The 15044-nt window shown below is 35.8% G+C and overlaps 1 protein-coding gene and 1 long non-coding RNA gene across 3 annotated transcripts in view; both read left to right on the top strand.

Moving 5' to 3' along the window:
- The window catches only part of LOC100749943 (pleckstrin homology-like domain family B member 1), a 63601-nt gene that overhangs the window by 4132 nt on the left and 44425 nt on the right, over positions 1-15044 (top strand). The gene's annotated exons all lie outside the window — the stretch shown is intronic.
- Positions 10970-13720, top strand: LOC117152534. The gene is made up of 2 exons (XR_004462922.1): positions 10970-11227; positions 13344-13720. It is a non-coding gene; the product is annotated as an uncharacterized LOC117152534 (long non-coding RNA).

Here is a 15044-nt window from a genome sequence, read left to right as displayed (position 1 = left end):
CAGTTCTTTCTTTCGTGTTTAAATGGACAATCGTGGAGTTTCGCAGCTTCCGTCATTTATAAATAATAGCATTAAATAGTAGCAATCTCGAAGGTTTCGTAAGTTTCAATATTTTTACTTTTATATTTCTTAAATGTGTTTTCTAAACAGTGTTTTCTAAAAGATTGTTTTCTTTTATAAATGTGCAGTATATTCCAGTTTTAGTGGGAATATTCATTTTTCACTGAATAAGATTTTTTATTAATATAAATTTATTCGTATAGAGAAATAATAATTCGCATAGAGAATAAAAATACTTAATATCAGTTATTAGAATCACTTATCGTTTCAATTAATCAAATAGGTCCCATATATCGTAACTTATCCGAGTTGAAAGTAACGTCCAATGATTGATACGGTCACTGAGGATTCAATATGATTCTGCATTCTGAACACGTGTTTGCCTCTTTAAATAGCGTTTTGTGCAAGGGTCAGTCCGTTCAATTCAAGATTCGTTCTTTTTGTGCTGCTAAAAAACGATTACTTTGTCTGCAGAGTTTTTTAAATTCTTTAATAATTCCGAGACGGAGGTTTCGGCGCGCGTTGTGCGAATTAAAATCGATAAGGTCAGGCACAAAGCGCTCGTCATGATATCGAGGTGCGTATGATTGGTCAACAATAATTGACAACTTACATTTTGTGTTACTGTGTTGTACTTACTCGATTACATTATTTGCTCTTTCTTTCTTTCCGTATCTTTTGTAAAATTTTTGAGAAAAAGATTTTTTTTCATTCTATAATAATAGAGGTTTCAAATTGTCAAAAGAGTTGAGAGACGAGTCAGTATCCAGTCAGCTGGAAAATCTTATTCTTTCATAACTTCTTTCATAATTTTCGGTTTGTAGCAAGCTTGGGTCAATCTGACGCACCCGCGTTTTTTCTCTCCGCACAGGAGATCTTCTGGCTGTGGTAAAATCTGTCAATAACCGTTAGCGTGCGGTTTCAGCTGTTTACCAAACAGGTTTGAATATGAGACGCACACCCTCGTTCCTCGAGTCGAATATGTACGTAAGTATACATATTTATGCAGAAGGACCAACAATGTGGTCGATTCGCGTGATCTATAGATATGGGGAAAAATTCGTACGCGATTTAATGAGCCACCTTTTTACTATACTGTGATAATGCCGATAATAGTTGCATGAATTCTACGCAAAGCCAATAATTGCAATGTGCAAACGACATGGATGAGCTGGTTACCCATGACGTGCATGTACAATAAAAGGTCGACATGGTACCCATGTAACAATATGGGTAATTATATATTTTTTCTGCAATTTCCTTTGATGTTTTGTAAATATTCTGTTTCCTGTGTTGTTTTTGATATCATATTTTGATAAATCAAAATAGAAGATATGTTGTGTTATTAATACATATTACATATAGCTTGTTTATGTTACATTTGGACAGATATGACTCGATATTATGAAGCAAAAGCTTGGATAAGACTTGTTCATGATACAGAAACATTTCACGTTTCTTTATTACCACGATTCGATGAAGATTCTCTTTGGTAAACTAATCCTTTCGGTCGGTAGTGATTTACAATTTCCTTATTTCAGTTCGAGATCCGAGTGTTTTGTGAAATGTACTTATTATTCACAATACTATAATATAAATAATATACTCCTAATAAGACCTACAACAATTTTATCGATGCTGAAAACTGGCGACGTTTGAAGGTGGAAAATTAGAAGGAGATGTAAACTAGATGGGTTCGATCGTTTTATTATTATTCCATTTTGTATTCGATATTACCTTGAAAACAAAATTTTATTTTATGTATAAAATCGATTATTCGACATTGGATTCGTATAACGTCTAGCCGATCGAAATTGAAAACCACACGTTCATGGAAATCGCGCAACATTCGCCGAAGACAACAAACAACATACACTTTTGTACCGCTATACTTATGACGTAAGCGTAAACGTACACCTTCGGTATGCCGTGAATTTCCGAGGAAAATCTTACCCGCGAGACCGTTACTTTAAAACGGTAACGTAGGATGTATCGTGTATCTGAAAGCGGATATAAATGGATTAACTGACTCATACTGAGTCATCGCACTGATTTTCGGGGAATTTACGAGCCACTGTATGCCGGAGAAAATAGGTCTAATGGGGATTCGTTCACGACACACTTCCGGTACACCAAGAAACGAATACGTATATTTCGTAGCTTCGTATCGGCGTCGAAGCTGTACCTGCTCCTAATGATCGTGACTAGCTATGCAGGGTTTCCTTCTGGGTCGTGATCATGTTTTAGGAAATGACTTTTGTTAAGATCTTTTATTTCTATGCATTCAAGATCTTTCATTTCTGTGTAAAGGATTACGCATTCGGTAACAAATTTGAATTAACGCCATAACGACGGATACACTACGTATTATTTTAATTTTACAAAAAGGACACGTTAGATTCATTCGATATGTTTGTTTAAAGTTAATTTTGTGACCCTTTATAGCGAATTCTTTCAATTTTTTATAAACAAAAAACGATTTTGCCGAATGACAAAGTGTCGATAGGGAATTTCATACTCCACATTTTAATTGACAAGCAGGTCACAGCTTGAACAAGACAGCTTGAATAACCTTTAATCAACACTACGTAATAAGACAAGTTCCACACACGTGTTACGAACAGCTAGGCAATCTAAATTAAATAATCAATTTCCAGACTTCATAAACATCACCTAGTTCTTTACTTACCTAATATTTACTTTTCTTTCGCGCAAAACTGCTCAAAATAGAACTTTTTCTATGCCAACTCAATGTTCATTTTGCCATGTTTTACCTATCAATATTCGTTGTCGATCTTTCCGACCTTCAAAGATCAATATCCACGCAGAAAGTTGCCGCAGGCATTACAATTCAATCTTCGATCGATCGCCAGTCGCGACGATTCCTTTAATCTACTCAGATACGTTTTTATTTTATATTAGATTATTCGTTCCTACCACTTTCTTTTTCATTTTCATTCCGTTTTGATTAAACTTAACATTTTTATATGCAATATCATCTTTGCATGTTGTCAATTATTTTATTATAAGATGGAATCAATGTGAACCACAAAATCAACGTCAAATTCAAGTGATGTCTTCTTCTCGACTCGAAAAAGAATGTAACTAATACGCTTGCTTGGTCACCTTTGTTCTTTGATATGGAAGGTCATGCAAAATCTCGATAGTTTGGGCAAACGCATCGCGTATGAAATCCATATGGGCAAAGAGAGAGAATATAAATCGTAACGAGTACCTTTCATGCCTGAACGATCATAATGCACTAAATGATACGCTCGCGAGGTCTTTATGCTCAAGGTCGCTTTTACCGGCATTATTCGCCTTTTATGAAACGACATGAAAAAGAACTAGCCGCGGTGTGTGTAACAGGTTCCCTGTAATACACCGGCGCTCCTCGCGATGCGATGCATCGAATAGTAAGATTGTTCTCTGTTGCAGTTTTTTATACCTCGATTCAACGGAGTATCCAACGGCGTACCACGTTGCTTTATGATGGAAACGAAAATTAAGTGGTTGAAACGCGGCTGCGATCTTTGATGCTAATTACTTTGTGCGCTGAGTAAGGATCCCTTGGGATTGAAGTTTCTTGTCCTGCTGAGAATGCGTAATATGTGCCTTTATTTCCTTTGTGGAAGATAACTTGGGTGGTTCAAAGCTAATTATGCGTTCCAGAGAATCAAGATTTTTGTTTATTCGCTCAAAGATTTACGGATACGTATTTTAACCACAATAAAACGTGATATAACGATTCGGCTTTTTTAAATATTCAGATTAATTACATTTACAAGGATTAACGCTGGTTTCTGAATTCACTCTTCAATACATCAATTTTGCTATTCTAATCATTTTCTTTTAAAATGTATTTCTAGTCACGTAAAACGATTTTTCCTAAGATCTCAATCGTTCATCGGCGGAATGTGGTTTTCGAAAAGTAAGGGCTGCAATTCACTAAAGGGTCCTGTGACACGTGGTCCCTACCTGACTGCATTCCCAGAAGACCTCCAAACGTTCTCTCAAGGCTATTCGACTTCCTACTTCCAGAATGTTACACAACTTTGAATTATTCATTTCAGAGTCTCTGGTAAACGATAACACTTTCATTGTCCGTCCTGTCACCTGGACATAGAATAATTTGGCTTCGATTAGCATAAATCGGCCATAATATACTTATTACACTGTACAAGTAGCTCTTTACCACGTTTTATCTTGTGTGTTTGCATTATACTTCGGGAGGGGTCGAACGATTCTAACGTTATCAACGCATAAAATTAATATCTTACAAAGCTTTTCTTTTTTTAGCTTTACAATGGAAAAATTATAACACGTTATTGTAGAGTGTTTAAAACCTCTCGTCAAAGATACAAAAGTCGAAAAATCGAAGTTTATCGATTTATCAGATTGTAACATCTAAAGCGTTTTTTTAAAGGTCTCACGTTCACCTATATTATATATATAGTATCAAGAAGCATATCAGTTGCCTGTAGCGTAGCGTTAAAATAGTATTGAAAGTTTTCCGGTATTCTCTCTCTCTTTCTCTTTCTCTTTCTCTTTCTCTTTCTCTTTCTCTTTCTCTTTCTCTTTCTCCTTAATTGTAATTTAGACATTCCAAACTGTTTAAGCACATTAGAAAGTGTCTGATTTGCGCAGAGATAATTCTTATTACCTGTACTTCCATCAATCAATGATTCTGCTTCCGGCTCTATGAGTAGTTATCGAAACTTTTACTTATTTCAAGGACGCTCATACTTGCCAGGTAACAGTCCTTCCTTAAGTTCTGCTCTTTTTATCCATCGACTATGCTCACCTAAACTGGTTTGTTTTTATCATCAAATGCCTGTTTCGTTTCGTTCCGTTCTTTTTCTGCTTGAATTTTCAACAAAAATAGCCGTTCTTCACGCAGAAGAATTCCAAGTTGCATCCGTTGTCGTTGCTTTATGCGTTACATACACAATTTTCAATTACAATCTTATGTCTCGTTAGAGATTATTATTGTATCGCCTACATGGGAAAAGTGTTATTAATACTAAAAAGTCTGTAGAAACTCTATCATTGTTTAAAGGTATTATGAAATTAAAAAATTAAAATTTTCATTAAATTCATTTCAATTTTACAACTCTCCCCTTACAGAATTACATACAGTAAATTAGTTGTTTAAGCACAGGACGAGATAATCCAGCCTAATTGTCGTTCACGATCTTTGGCGCAGTTTTTCCATGGTAAAAAGAGACGTAAAGCATAGATTCAATTTTATTACTCCAATTCAGGATACCGCTCGAATTCCAGGTAAGTTAAGGTAGGCCATGATTCGCATTGAATCGTAAGGACGAGATTCCCCGGCACTACTTTCTTCCTCTTATTCCAGAACTCGCAGTGCCGGATCTCTTCCTACCTCTTTTTTTGTAATACCGCGACGACGATGACGACGACCTATCACTCTCACCGTCTCAATACGAGATCCAGTTTCGCTGCTCGATCTCTTCTCGAGGAATATCAAGACGCCATTTACGGAAGGCGATACGCGTGCATTCAAATCTCTGGGATGGTGACGAATTCTCCATGCGTGTTATTTTATTCGAGCAAAAATCCCAAACAACCCCGTAACTTGGATTTCTATTTATCTATCATTCTGGTCGTTTTTACATATAGTTTTGTTTTTCTTTTTTCAAATTTTGCTTTGGAGCGAACAGATTTTAAATGAAACGACATGTTTTGATATTACCGCGAATAAGAGGCTACATTGTGTATATGTACTTTGTTCTCATTGTGAACAAAAATAGGTGGTTTTGTATAACAAAGAGACGAAAATTAGGATGATAACGGCTATTACTGAAATAATAAGGATGATTGGTCGTTACGCTTTACGAAGTAGCTTAAATGAGATTAATTAACGTTAAAATTTATTGATATCATCATGTACAATATTGAATATTGAACCATAAACTGGATTGAATTTGTTATCACAATGTTAGTTTTATGTCATGTTTAAGTTACAAAGCTAGAGTTCACAAGAAAGTTTAATAGAAAATTAATATTAGATATTTAAAATAAATAGTTAAACCTAATCGTCAAACGAAATTTACAAAATGTTTGCTAGATATAAATCGCGATATATTTCGTGAATAAAAGATACTAAGATATTAGATACTAAGAACCTAGAACTTGTTTTGAAAGCGACAACTTTATCACGACACGAAGTTGAAAGCGCATTGTGTGATTCACCACACATGGTGTATTGTTCTAGTCGCGTGGTTTTCAATTTTAGCAGCACTGTGATAGATAAAGTAGAAATATTCAAATCAATCGTGCTAGTTTCAACAGAGAGTCAGTGATAAACGTCGGTTATTAATCGCTATTTCCAAGAAAATTGCGTTTCGTATAGATCGATGATATTAAACCATTATTACGTAGAATTTTGATGCAAAAATGCCGTAATTTTAAACAATTTAAATTTTCTGATAATACAATACACTTTGTCAAATATTTGTTTCGATGAATTTTCTAATTAATTACTTTTTAATAACCTTCATTTAAATTATGTTAATCATCATAATTATGTAGGAAATAATCTTCATAAAACGAATTATTATATAGTTGTAACAAAGACATTATTCGCTGAGTAATGTTTACATAACCGGCAATTATGATTTAAATTTCTAAAAATATTCAATAGGAAATTATCTTAGGTTATTTAATAGGAACGAAAGAATGGTCAAAGCAATGCTATACACATACGTCTCATATCGAGTATTATTTCTAGCGACTCATAAAGCTCACAATGAAAGTATCAGACTTAATGAAGCAAATATTTAATATTAGAGAGCATACAATAATTGGAGCACTACTATTGTTCGTCTTATAGCAGTCTTCGTTGTGAGTGTTCATAGATAAATTTCATAAGCTTCGGGATAGTATTTAAAAATCTAGCTGTGCTCTTCGAAACGTATCGCTATTCGCACATTCTAATTGAATTTAAGCGATTGATCAGATTATACTAGCAATAGATATTGTCAGAAATTTTTAAATGAAAAATTTATGAATGGATAAAAATCGTGATAGTGTATTTACGGCGCTGATATAAACCAAAAATAATCATCGATCTTTATCGTCAAAATTTTTACCTTTTATTATCGTGTATATGTTCGTATTAATGGAATTATCAGAGTTAAATATACATTCTTCCAAAGGATTTATATAACCCTATTACGTATGTATATCGTTAGATACTTAAGCTTGATTACAACAATAAAGAAGGAAACATTTATGAAGTATTTCAAACTTTAAATAGATTCCACTAGCTGTTATCTTATAATTATTTAACACAAGTAAATGTAGTCGTAAATGTAGCCATAAATGTAGTTTCTTTCTAATGTAATCGTAACATTATTTTTAGAAGATTATAGAAAGAGTAATGCATACACGGTTGAATAATTCAAAAAAAGATGTTTATACAACGTATTTTTCTTGAATTTTTACAATCTTGAGATACCTTTTCGTTCTAAAATACTTTCCTTAGATTTTCATTTTACGATTACGACGGTTACGACGCGTTTAAGAACACGAGGAATAAAATGAAATCGCCAAAGACAAAACACGTAGATACGTGCTAACTTTGCTCCCTGCACATTTAATTCCTATCATCGGCTTGGTTGGCAACGTCAATTTGCAGAGCGCTCGTCGACGTGCAAACAGAGAGAGACCTACTCGCTTTTATCATATCTTGTTTCCATGCGACAATAAATTTGCACCTCGTGCTAAAATCACGCAGCTATCTCCGCTTTTCATCCTCAAAGAGAATATTAAACGCGTTCAGCTTGAGATTCTTATTGTAACGTCAATGCATGCTTTCAAATATTTTCTCATGTTCGGGAAAACGCAAGAGAGATGACGCATCAAGTTGTTCGATATTTTTCTAACCAACAACGTGTCTACATTAACGTATTTCTATTAAATTAAATTTCAACACATACAAATATATTTATATATTAACATTGAAAAGAATCGCACCCCAAATAAAAATGTCGAGTCCAATTTAACATACATTATTAATTAATATATTGCATACATAAAGCGTAAATAATGATTTAACTTAACGTAGCTGTATTTCTCGTAAATATATGTGCTTTACGTTCATGTATATTTAGTAGAGTGAAAACGAGTATAATATAAATTTTAATTTGCAGTACATTTCATTTAAAATGCGAGTAACGGACAATATGATTAGAAAGTAACGAGGAGAAATTACTATAGCAAGAATAAATTCTAATTTGTTGCTTTCTATCTCATTGAAGAACAATTCGCGTTCTTTCGACACTATTAGGTGCGTAATAAACCACCCCGATTACTAAGCAAATATGTCAATTTATTAGTAGTTCAAGGAATGATATTATTGGGTATGTTCAATAAAGATCTGGACAGTTATCATTCATCGTTCTATTACACGAAATTCGTACGACTGAGGAATTGAGGTATCCCAAGGAACTCAGTCATAAGGAACGTCGGACTCTGAATTATTCATGCGACAGGACAGCAGTCGACAGGTTTTCCAAGTGAAAATCCGAAGGTGTGAGTCATCGGTGCATTCCGAATTTCCCAGTCGTGTTTTAAAGGAATTCCAAAGCTGTGTCATATAAAGGTGGGAGTGCGGATATATGACAATGCGTTTATTTAGATACATAGAACAATTCCAGGACATCTTAGAAGAGAAAGTGCAATGACCTAAACTGAGAGATGATCTCACATGTTGCAGGGATGACCACCGCGAGAGCAAGTGTATATAGTTTCATTGGTGAACCACGTAACAATTCGCGGAAATGCAGCCGCTAAAGTTTGGTGATAATATATTACGGCAGTTATTACGTTGGTGAACTCTTGTTGTTTCTGTTGTACTCTGTCTGGTTAGGTAAAAGATTACATTTACCGTAGATTAATAGGAATTTCAAAGTAATACTCACAGTGGACAGCTAGCTTCTTTTAGCGATGCGTCATTGATGATACAATCGGAAAAGGAATAACTGAAAATATTTCTACTATATCTCGCAATTTTTTTTATTAAATAACATATTTTGAGTAAAATTGGGACGTTATTGGCATGCGAATTTATGGTAGTACACTCTTATGTCAGTTTTACGTAAAACGGCAACGTCAGATAAAGTCGAAAAGCAAGTTTCAGCAAGTCGTTTCTACTAGAAAGTTAAGATGCTCGTTTGGTACGTTTACGAGCTCGTTAGGTGGATTCATCTGTTGATAAGACTTGTCCAAATACAGTTGGCTCGAACGACCTCCAAGGTCGCATTCCTCGGTGTCTTAACGTTTCTGATATTCCTTTCAGACATGGTCTATAGCGTATTGTAAAAACCACATTATTTGTTATTGCATCCGTTTGGTTTGCCAAAAAAATTTATAAAGTCTAATTAATATCTTTTGAATTTATTACACAGGCATACGTTAAGGAATTTTATCGGAAGACGAGCGAAAAATATTTTATTTTGCGCTTGAATTAGAACATAATTTCTATGCTCCCATTTTCCATAATACATGCGTAAGATTATACGTGTTATGAGAAGACTCGTGATACGCAAAGGTACGCAAATATTTGCTTGCACGAGCACGATATCAACCCCTTCCAAACAAGCCGTAGAAACAATTCGCACGATTTGCACGCTAACGCGTGTCTCGGTTTTATCGCTGTGAGTGTCATATTATCATATGGAATATTTCTCAAATACCGTTTTGAGTTTAAAAGATGGCTCTGGAAAAACGGATAGTGTCACTTGTTGTAATTCTTCGATTACGAAACTGAACAGTATGTAAATTGTTATGTAAATTTTGTACGCGTAGAGTTGTTTCGTGCATTCGTCGAATGTTCGTAGAATGTAAATACTACAAGATGGTTTTCAATTGAACACTTTCCTTTTCGCGCGAATCACGACGGATTAATTTGGGACATCGGACAGATTGGTAAACAATCTATGACTATGAAGAGAACAGAGGACAATCGCTAAAACTTTCGCCCACGTCTTTTCGTCACAAGCCGCTTATTAAATACCTACGCTGGTTGTTTTATCGGTTTCTCGAAGAGCATTCGCATGCGTATTCCAGTCTTTCATCGACGTTCGTCGAAATCAAACGAACTTTGACTTTTCTCGTCGTGATGAAAAAACAATTTTTAGAAAAATCGCTCCAAAACATTTATAGATATATGATTCAAGAATGTGTATAATGCAACGCTTTTATTCATCTTCGTGCATAAGTAAGTCCGTAAAGATCTGTTATCTTCAACTCCGTATTAGCGATTTATCGTTGCGCGACTTTCATTTTCAATAATCGTGATCGTTTCATCCGTGATCGGCGGAGGATTAATCGAACGGTAATTTCTTTGATTCCGATCACGGATGAAAAGTCACGACAATCGACGGAACGAAGCAAGACGATCACGTATAGATTAATAGATCGCTCGCGTAGGTATATACCGTCACACCAGGTTACCACGTAACACCGAGTCATTGGATATTCATTGAGTATCACGAAGGCCGATAATGATAATCCGTTGGAAGAATGTTGTGGTTGTGGACACCACAGTTATGCAAGACAACTAACCACATGACAATTTGTTCTCCGTTGGTCACCCGTTACTGTCAGTATCGGTGATATGTTCTTGGCATAAGATGATCACGGAAGCGACGGAGCTCCGTAAAAGTATGTCTACTGTTAGATTCAATGCTAGAAAAATAACATAGCCTATGTTTTTATGCTCTAAACTCAGGATGGCTGGAGCTGACTCGTGCATTTATTATCTCCGTATTCGATAATTTTGATCTGGTGTCTTTCGCACGACGCAGCGTGAACTTTACGGTCTGCTTTATTAATTATTCGTTTTATATCCGCGTAAAAGATGACGCATGGCCCAACACACATACAGAGTAACATAGACCAAAGTTGTACATCAAAAATATACAATGTGCACGTAACTAACAGCGAAGCTCTAGTGCATCGTGCTCGCGGAAGTCGTGAGATCACGCACGCTGCGCAAGAATTTTATTTGAACTTCGAGAAGAGGAAGACATTAGTAGACAAAGTGGAAGACATTAAAATAGGAATGTGTATATGGCAATCTTTCAAAAAAGCTTGAAAGGGATGTACTTTTTCTGATAACAGTAAAAAATATGTGGTAACTATATTTTTGAAACTTTAATTAATAGATAATATATACATGATAAAATATACATGATTTGTTACTTCTAACGTTGAGAAATATGTATAAAGACGATAATTTCTACTTCTGGCGCACCTTTTATGTTAGGACCGATGCGATATATCTTCAATTTTAACTTATATCGTTAAATGAAATCAGTTATGTGTTGTGAAAAGCATCAAATAGGGGATATATAATGCATGGGATAAATATAGCTCGATTTTTCAACAGAAATATTACGAATCTTCTACTTCAAAATTATATGCGGAGATTTTAAGGCCTTGCTTATACAGAGTGCGGGCATACAAGTGACGACAAGGCGGAAGAAAACAAGTCAAGCTTATAAACTTATATGAAATAAGCCATACAGCGACTGGGCGGCGACGCTGAGAAGCAGAGCGATAACCGATTTCTGTCGCACTGCTTTCGTTATTATATATGTTATTTTAAAAGATATCCAAGCGGCAAATACATAGATGGTAACAATAAATACGGAGAATTATTTTGATATCGAGTCTTTAATAACTGTGATGCAATGTAGATCGATTTTATGGCAAGATAAACATAAAGATTATAGAATTATGTCTATGACAGAAAAAATATGGAAAGAAGAAAATAAGGGCGACATGATTTTGTCGCCCGTCTGTATGTTCATATGCAACTCAATGTTGCTGCCGCAGATGCCAATTTTATCGCTTTCCGTATAATCACGGCCTAATACAAGCGCCGCTCCACGGCAAGATTCTCCATTTCGACGTCGTAAAATTTGAAACTCCCACTTTCCTTCCTCTTGTTCAGACAACTTATTTCATCACGAAGTAAAAGCTACAGCGTAGTGTCACCGACACAGTTATGAGAGCAGACAGTAAAAGCTAGTTCAATCTGCCGAAAGATTGTTAACATAGCTAGCCGGCAGAGCAAAAAGTATTTTCGAGGAAGTTTTCTTGTTACGAAACATTCTCTAACCCCTGCTCGTATTGATTCTGTTTGCTAAAATCTTTTAGTCTTACACAGAAAATGACCGCCAAAAATAATGTACTTTCTCAAAATTATCCCTCTTATAGAAAATTAACAAACGATTCGAAGTAATTATTACAAAAAATTTCAACCAAGAAAAAGTATAAAAAAATTCTCGATACTTTCTTCATCTATTATACACACATGTATCTGCTTGTACCGCTCCCCTCGAATTCACTTCTCGAACGATCAAATAAACTACTCTTAAATTGACCGATATCATCGATCAAGTTGTTGCTAGCGACACGTTGTTTTCCATCATTAAATTTTCCAAGAAAATATAGTCACAAGTTGATGTAACGTGTCTAATTGGCACAGTTTTTGATACGACTGATACACACCAGTTACTGGGTCAACGTTCGTTTCTTATTAGCGACAATTAACACTCGTACATAAAAACATTTATCTGTGACGTCACTATCATTATACGCGGAACAATCGTACGTACAACAATTTCTTCGACGAGACTGCACCAAAGATCGTCGGGTCGGAATTCGAGAAAATTAGTAATATCCACATTTCGCAATTATTCATAATAACATTGGATAATCCATTTCGTAAGTAAATGTTACTTATGAAACGACCAATAATAGTCGAACATCATAGCTTGTTAGCCTATATAGCCATAATTTATACTTTATTCGCGTTCCTAATCTTGCATTCACATTTTCCTCCAATTTTTTGCAACTACTATATCCCGTAATTAGCAGCCGCGTTATCGATAATTAATATCCATGTAACAAGGACACGAAGGAACTGAATTTCCGCAACGCGTTCTTCGCAGAAATTGACAGCGGAAAGGAAAGTAAATTTTTCGTTAAAAGATATTGCTGACCCAACGTGAAAGTCTCTAGTAAGAGATATTCGAACTATAGTCGAATGATATTAAATGATATACCAACGTGGAATAATGATCATAGTATGTTTTATGAGCGATTGATCCCGTAGAATATTGTGGCGAATTTTATCGATCAAAAGTTGAAAATTATCTGATTGCTCTTTTATATTTCCCAAGCAAATTCAAAGATTTTTCTAGGAATTCCTCATACTTTAACAAAATTTCTTAAAATGGCAGGTTCCTCTATTTGATCAAAAATTACGATCTCGCTGCAAGACGAACGAAGACCTACGAATCAAGATGCAATACAGTTTCTGGAAGTTTACAGCTAGACTATTTAATTGTAATCCAAGGAGATGAAATGATGAAATACTAGGCAGAAAGATACGATCCGAATGACATTTCCTTCCGCGTGCGAGCAAAATGCGAGCTCATACGGGCTTTCGTATGCATAAATCAGCGTTAAAATGAAGTCAAGGCATTTAATTATTATCTGTAGAATAAACCGTTCTACCCCAAATATCGTTGAATTTGTTAAATCCAGCCTGATGACCGTTGCTACGACACCGTAGTTATTTGTACTTGGATTAAAGATCAAAATACTTTATCAGTTATATTGTTTCTTCCTACGCAAATCGATCAATACAGAATGCGCTTAAACGTTTTACCTAAAATACAGCAACATCCACTAAAACGAAACAACGGTCTATTAACGCTCTTATTTCACAAGGGAAGTCTACCTCCTACATCACATCGTGACAATCAGTCACAACCCTTTTCTTTCACCGCATTCCTCGCATGCAGCTCCAAATTTAACTCCTCTGAGACACGTTTTCGTTCGACTCACTACCAGTCTCGGTAACGTCAAACACGTGAAATCATCGATCCCGAAGAAGAAATCCGTTGGTGATTCGAGTCGCGCGATTTACGCGAAATTACAGCAAACCGCGTCGTTAAGGCTCATTAGGTGGTAAAAAGTAAAAAGCGTCGGGCAGCGTGCGAATGCGTGCGACGCGTCGCAAGCGGAATATCTACATAGCGCAAAAACTGCAGGAACGCGGCCGTCCTTAAACCAAGCACGTTCGTGTCGCGATCCATCCGGTATTTCTGGTAATTTCTCCAGAACAATATAAAGGGCAGGCAAAAAGGCCCGGCGGCCACTTGCACCGTGCGCGGTTCTGCCTCTCTGACAGATACGAGTTTATTTACAGAAACGATTTTACTGCGACGCACGACGACGAGACCGCGTCAGGTATAGGTCGCATGGCCGCCCGCGTCCGGTTCTCCGCATATAGAACATCCGCTCCGCGACGCAGCGCGCACACACGTGCTCCCACACAACAAGATGCGCTTTCATGCGCTCGTTGCTCACGCGCGCACGTTCTACCTACTTTCAATACGCTTGCCATATCGCAGCTACGACTTTTGCTCGGCGTGCTGCTAATACTGCTAGTATCGCCGCTCATGATTGAACTGCGGATGCTTAGACCCTTGATATATATCAACTTATACAAATAAGATATGAAATATGTTTACGAATGTATGTGTAATAAACGAATACGAATAAAGAGAGAGATAAGCTACAATTAACTTGTTAATTGAGAAGTTTATTTTCATAAATCTCTTATGGGTGCGCAGATAAAATCAAGCAATGAGAAGTATACACATTGAACGCAAGACAAATGCTCCTATTATAAATTTTACGAAAAAAGTAGAGCAAAACGTGGAAGGATTACATTTTTATTCGATAAAAACTTAACTCAATTCATTGTTGAAAAAACTTAATAATTTTCCAGAAATAATAACATTCGTAAACAAGAAAAAGTAAAGAAAAAAATTTAAGAAATTCAGTTGATTTTAGTGTGATATCTTCCAAAGCAAGGTACCACACATAGTGGCATTTCAGAGGTCGAGCACCAGTAGTATGACCCCTTACAG

Source organism: Bombus impatiens, unplaced genomic scaffold (genome assembly GCF_000188095.3).
Source record: "Bombus impatiens unplaced genomic scaffold, BIMP_2.2 scf_0058, whole genome shotgun sequence".
Lineage (NCBI taxonomy): Eukaryota > Metazoa > Arthropoda > Insecta > Hymenoptera > Apidae > Bombus > Bombus impatiens.
This window is presented reverse-complemented; position numbering and strand designations above follow the sequence as displayed.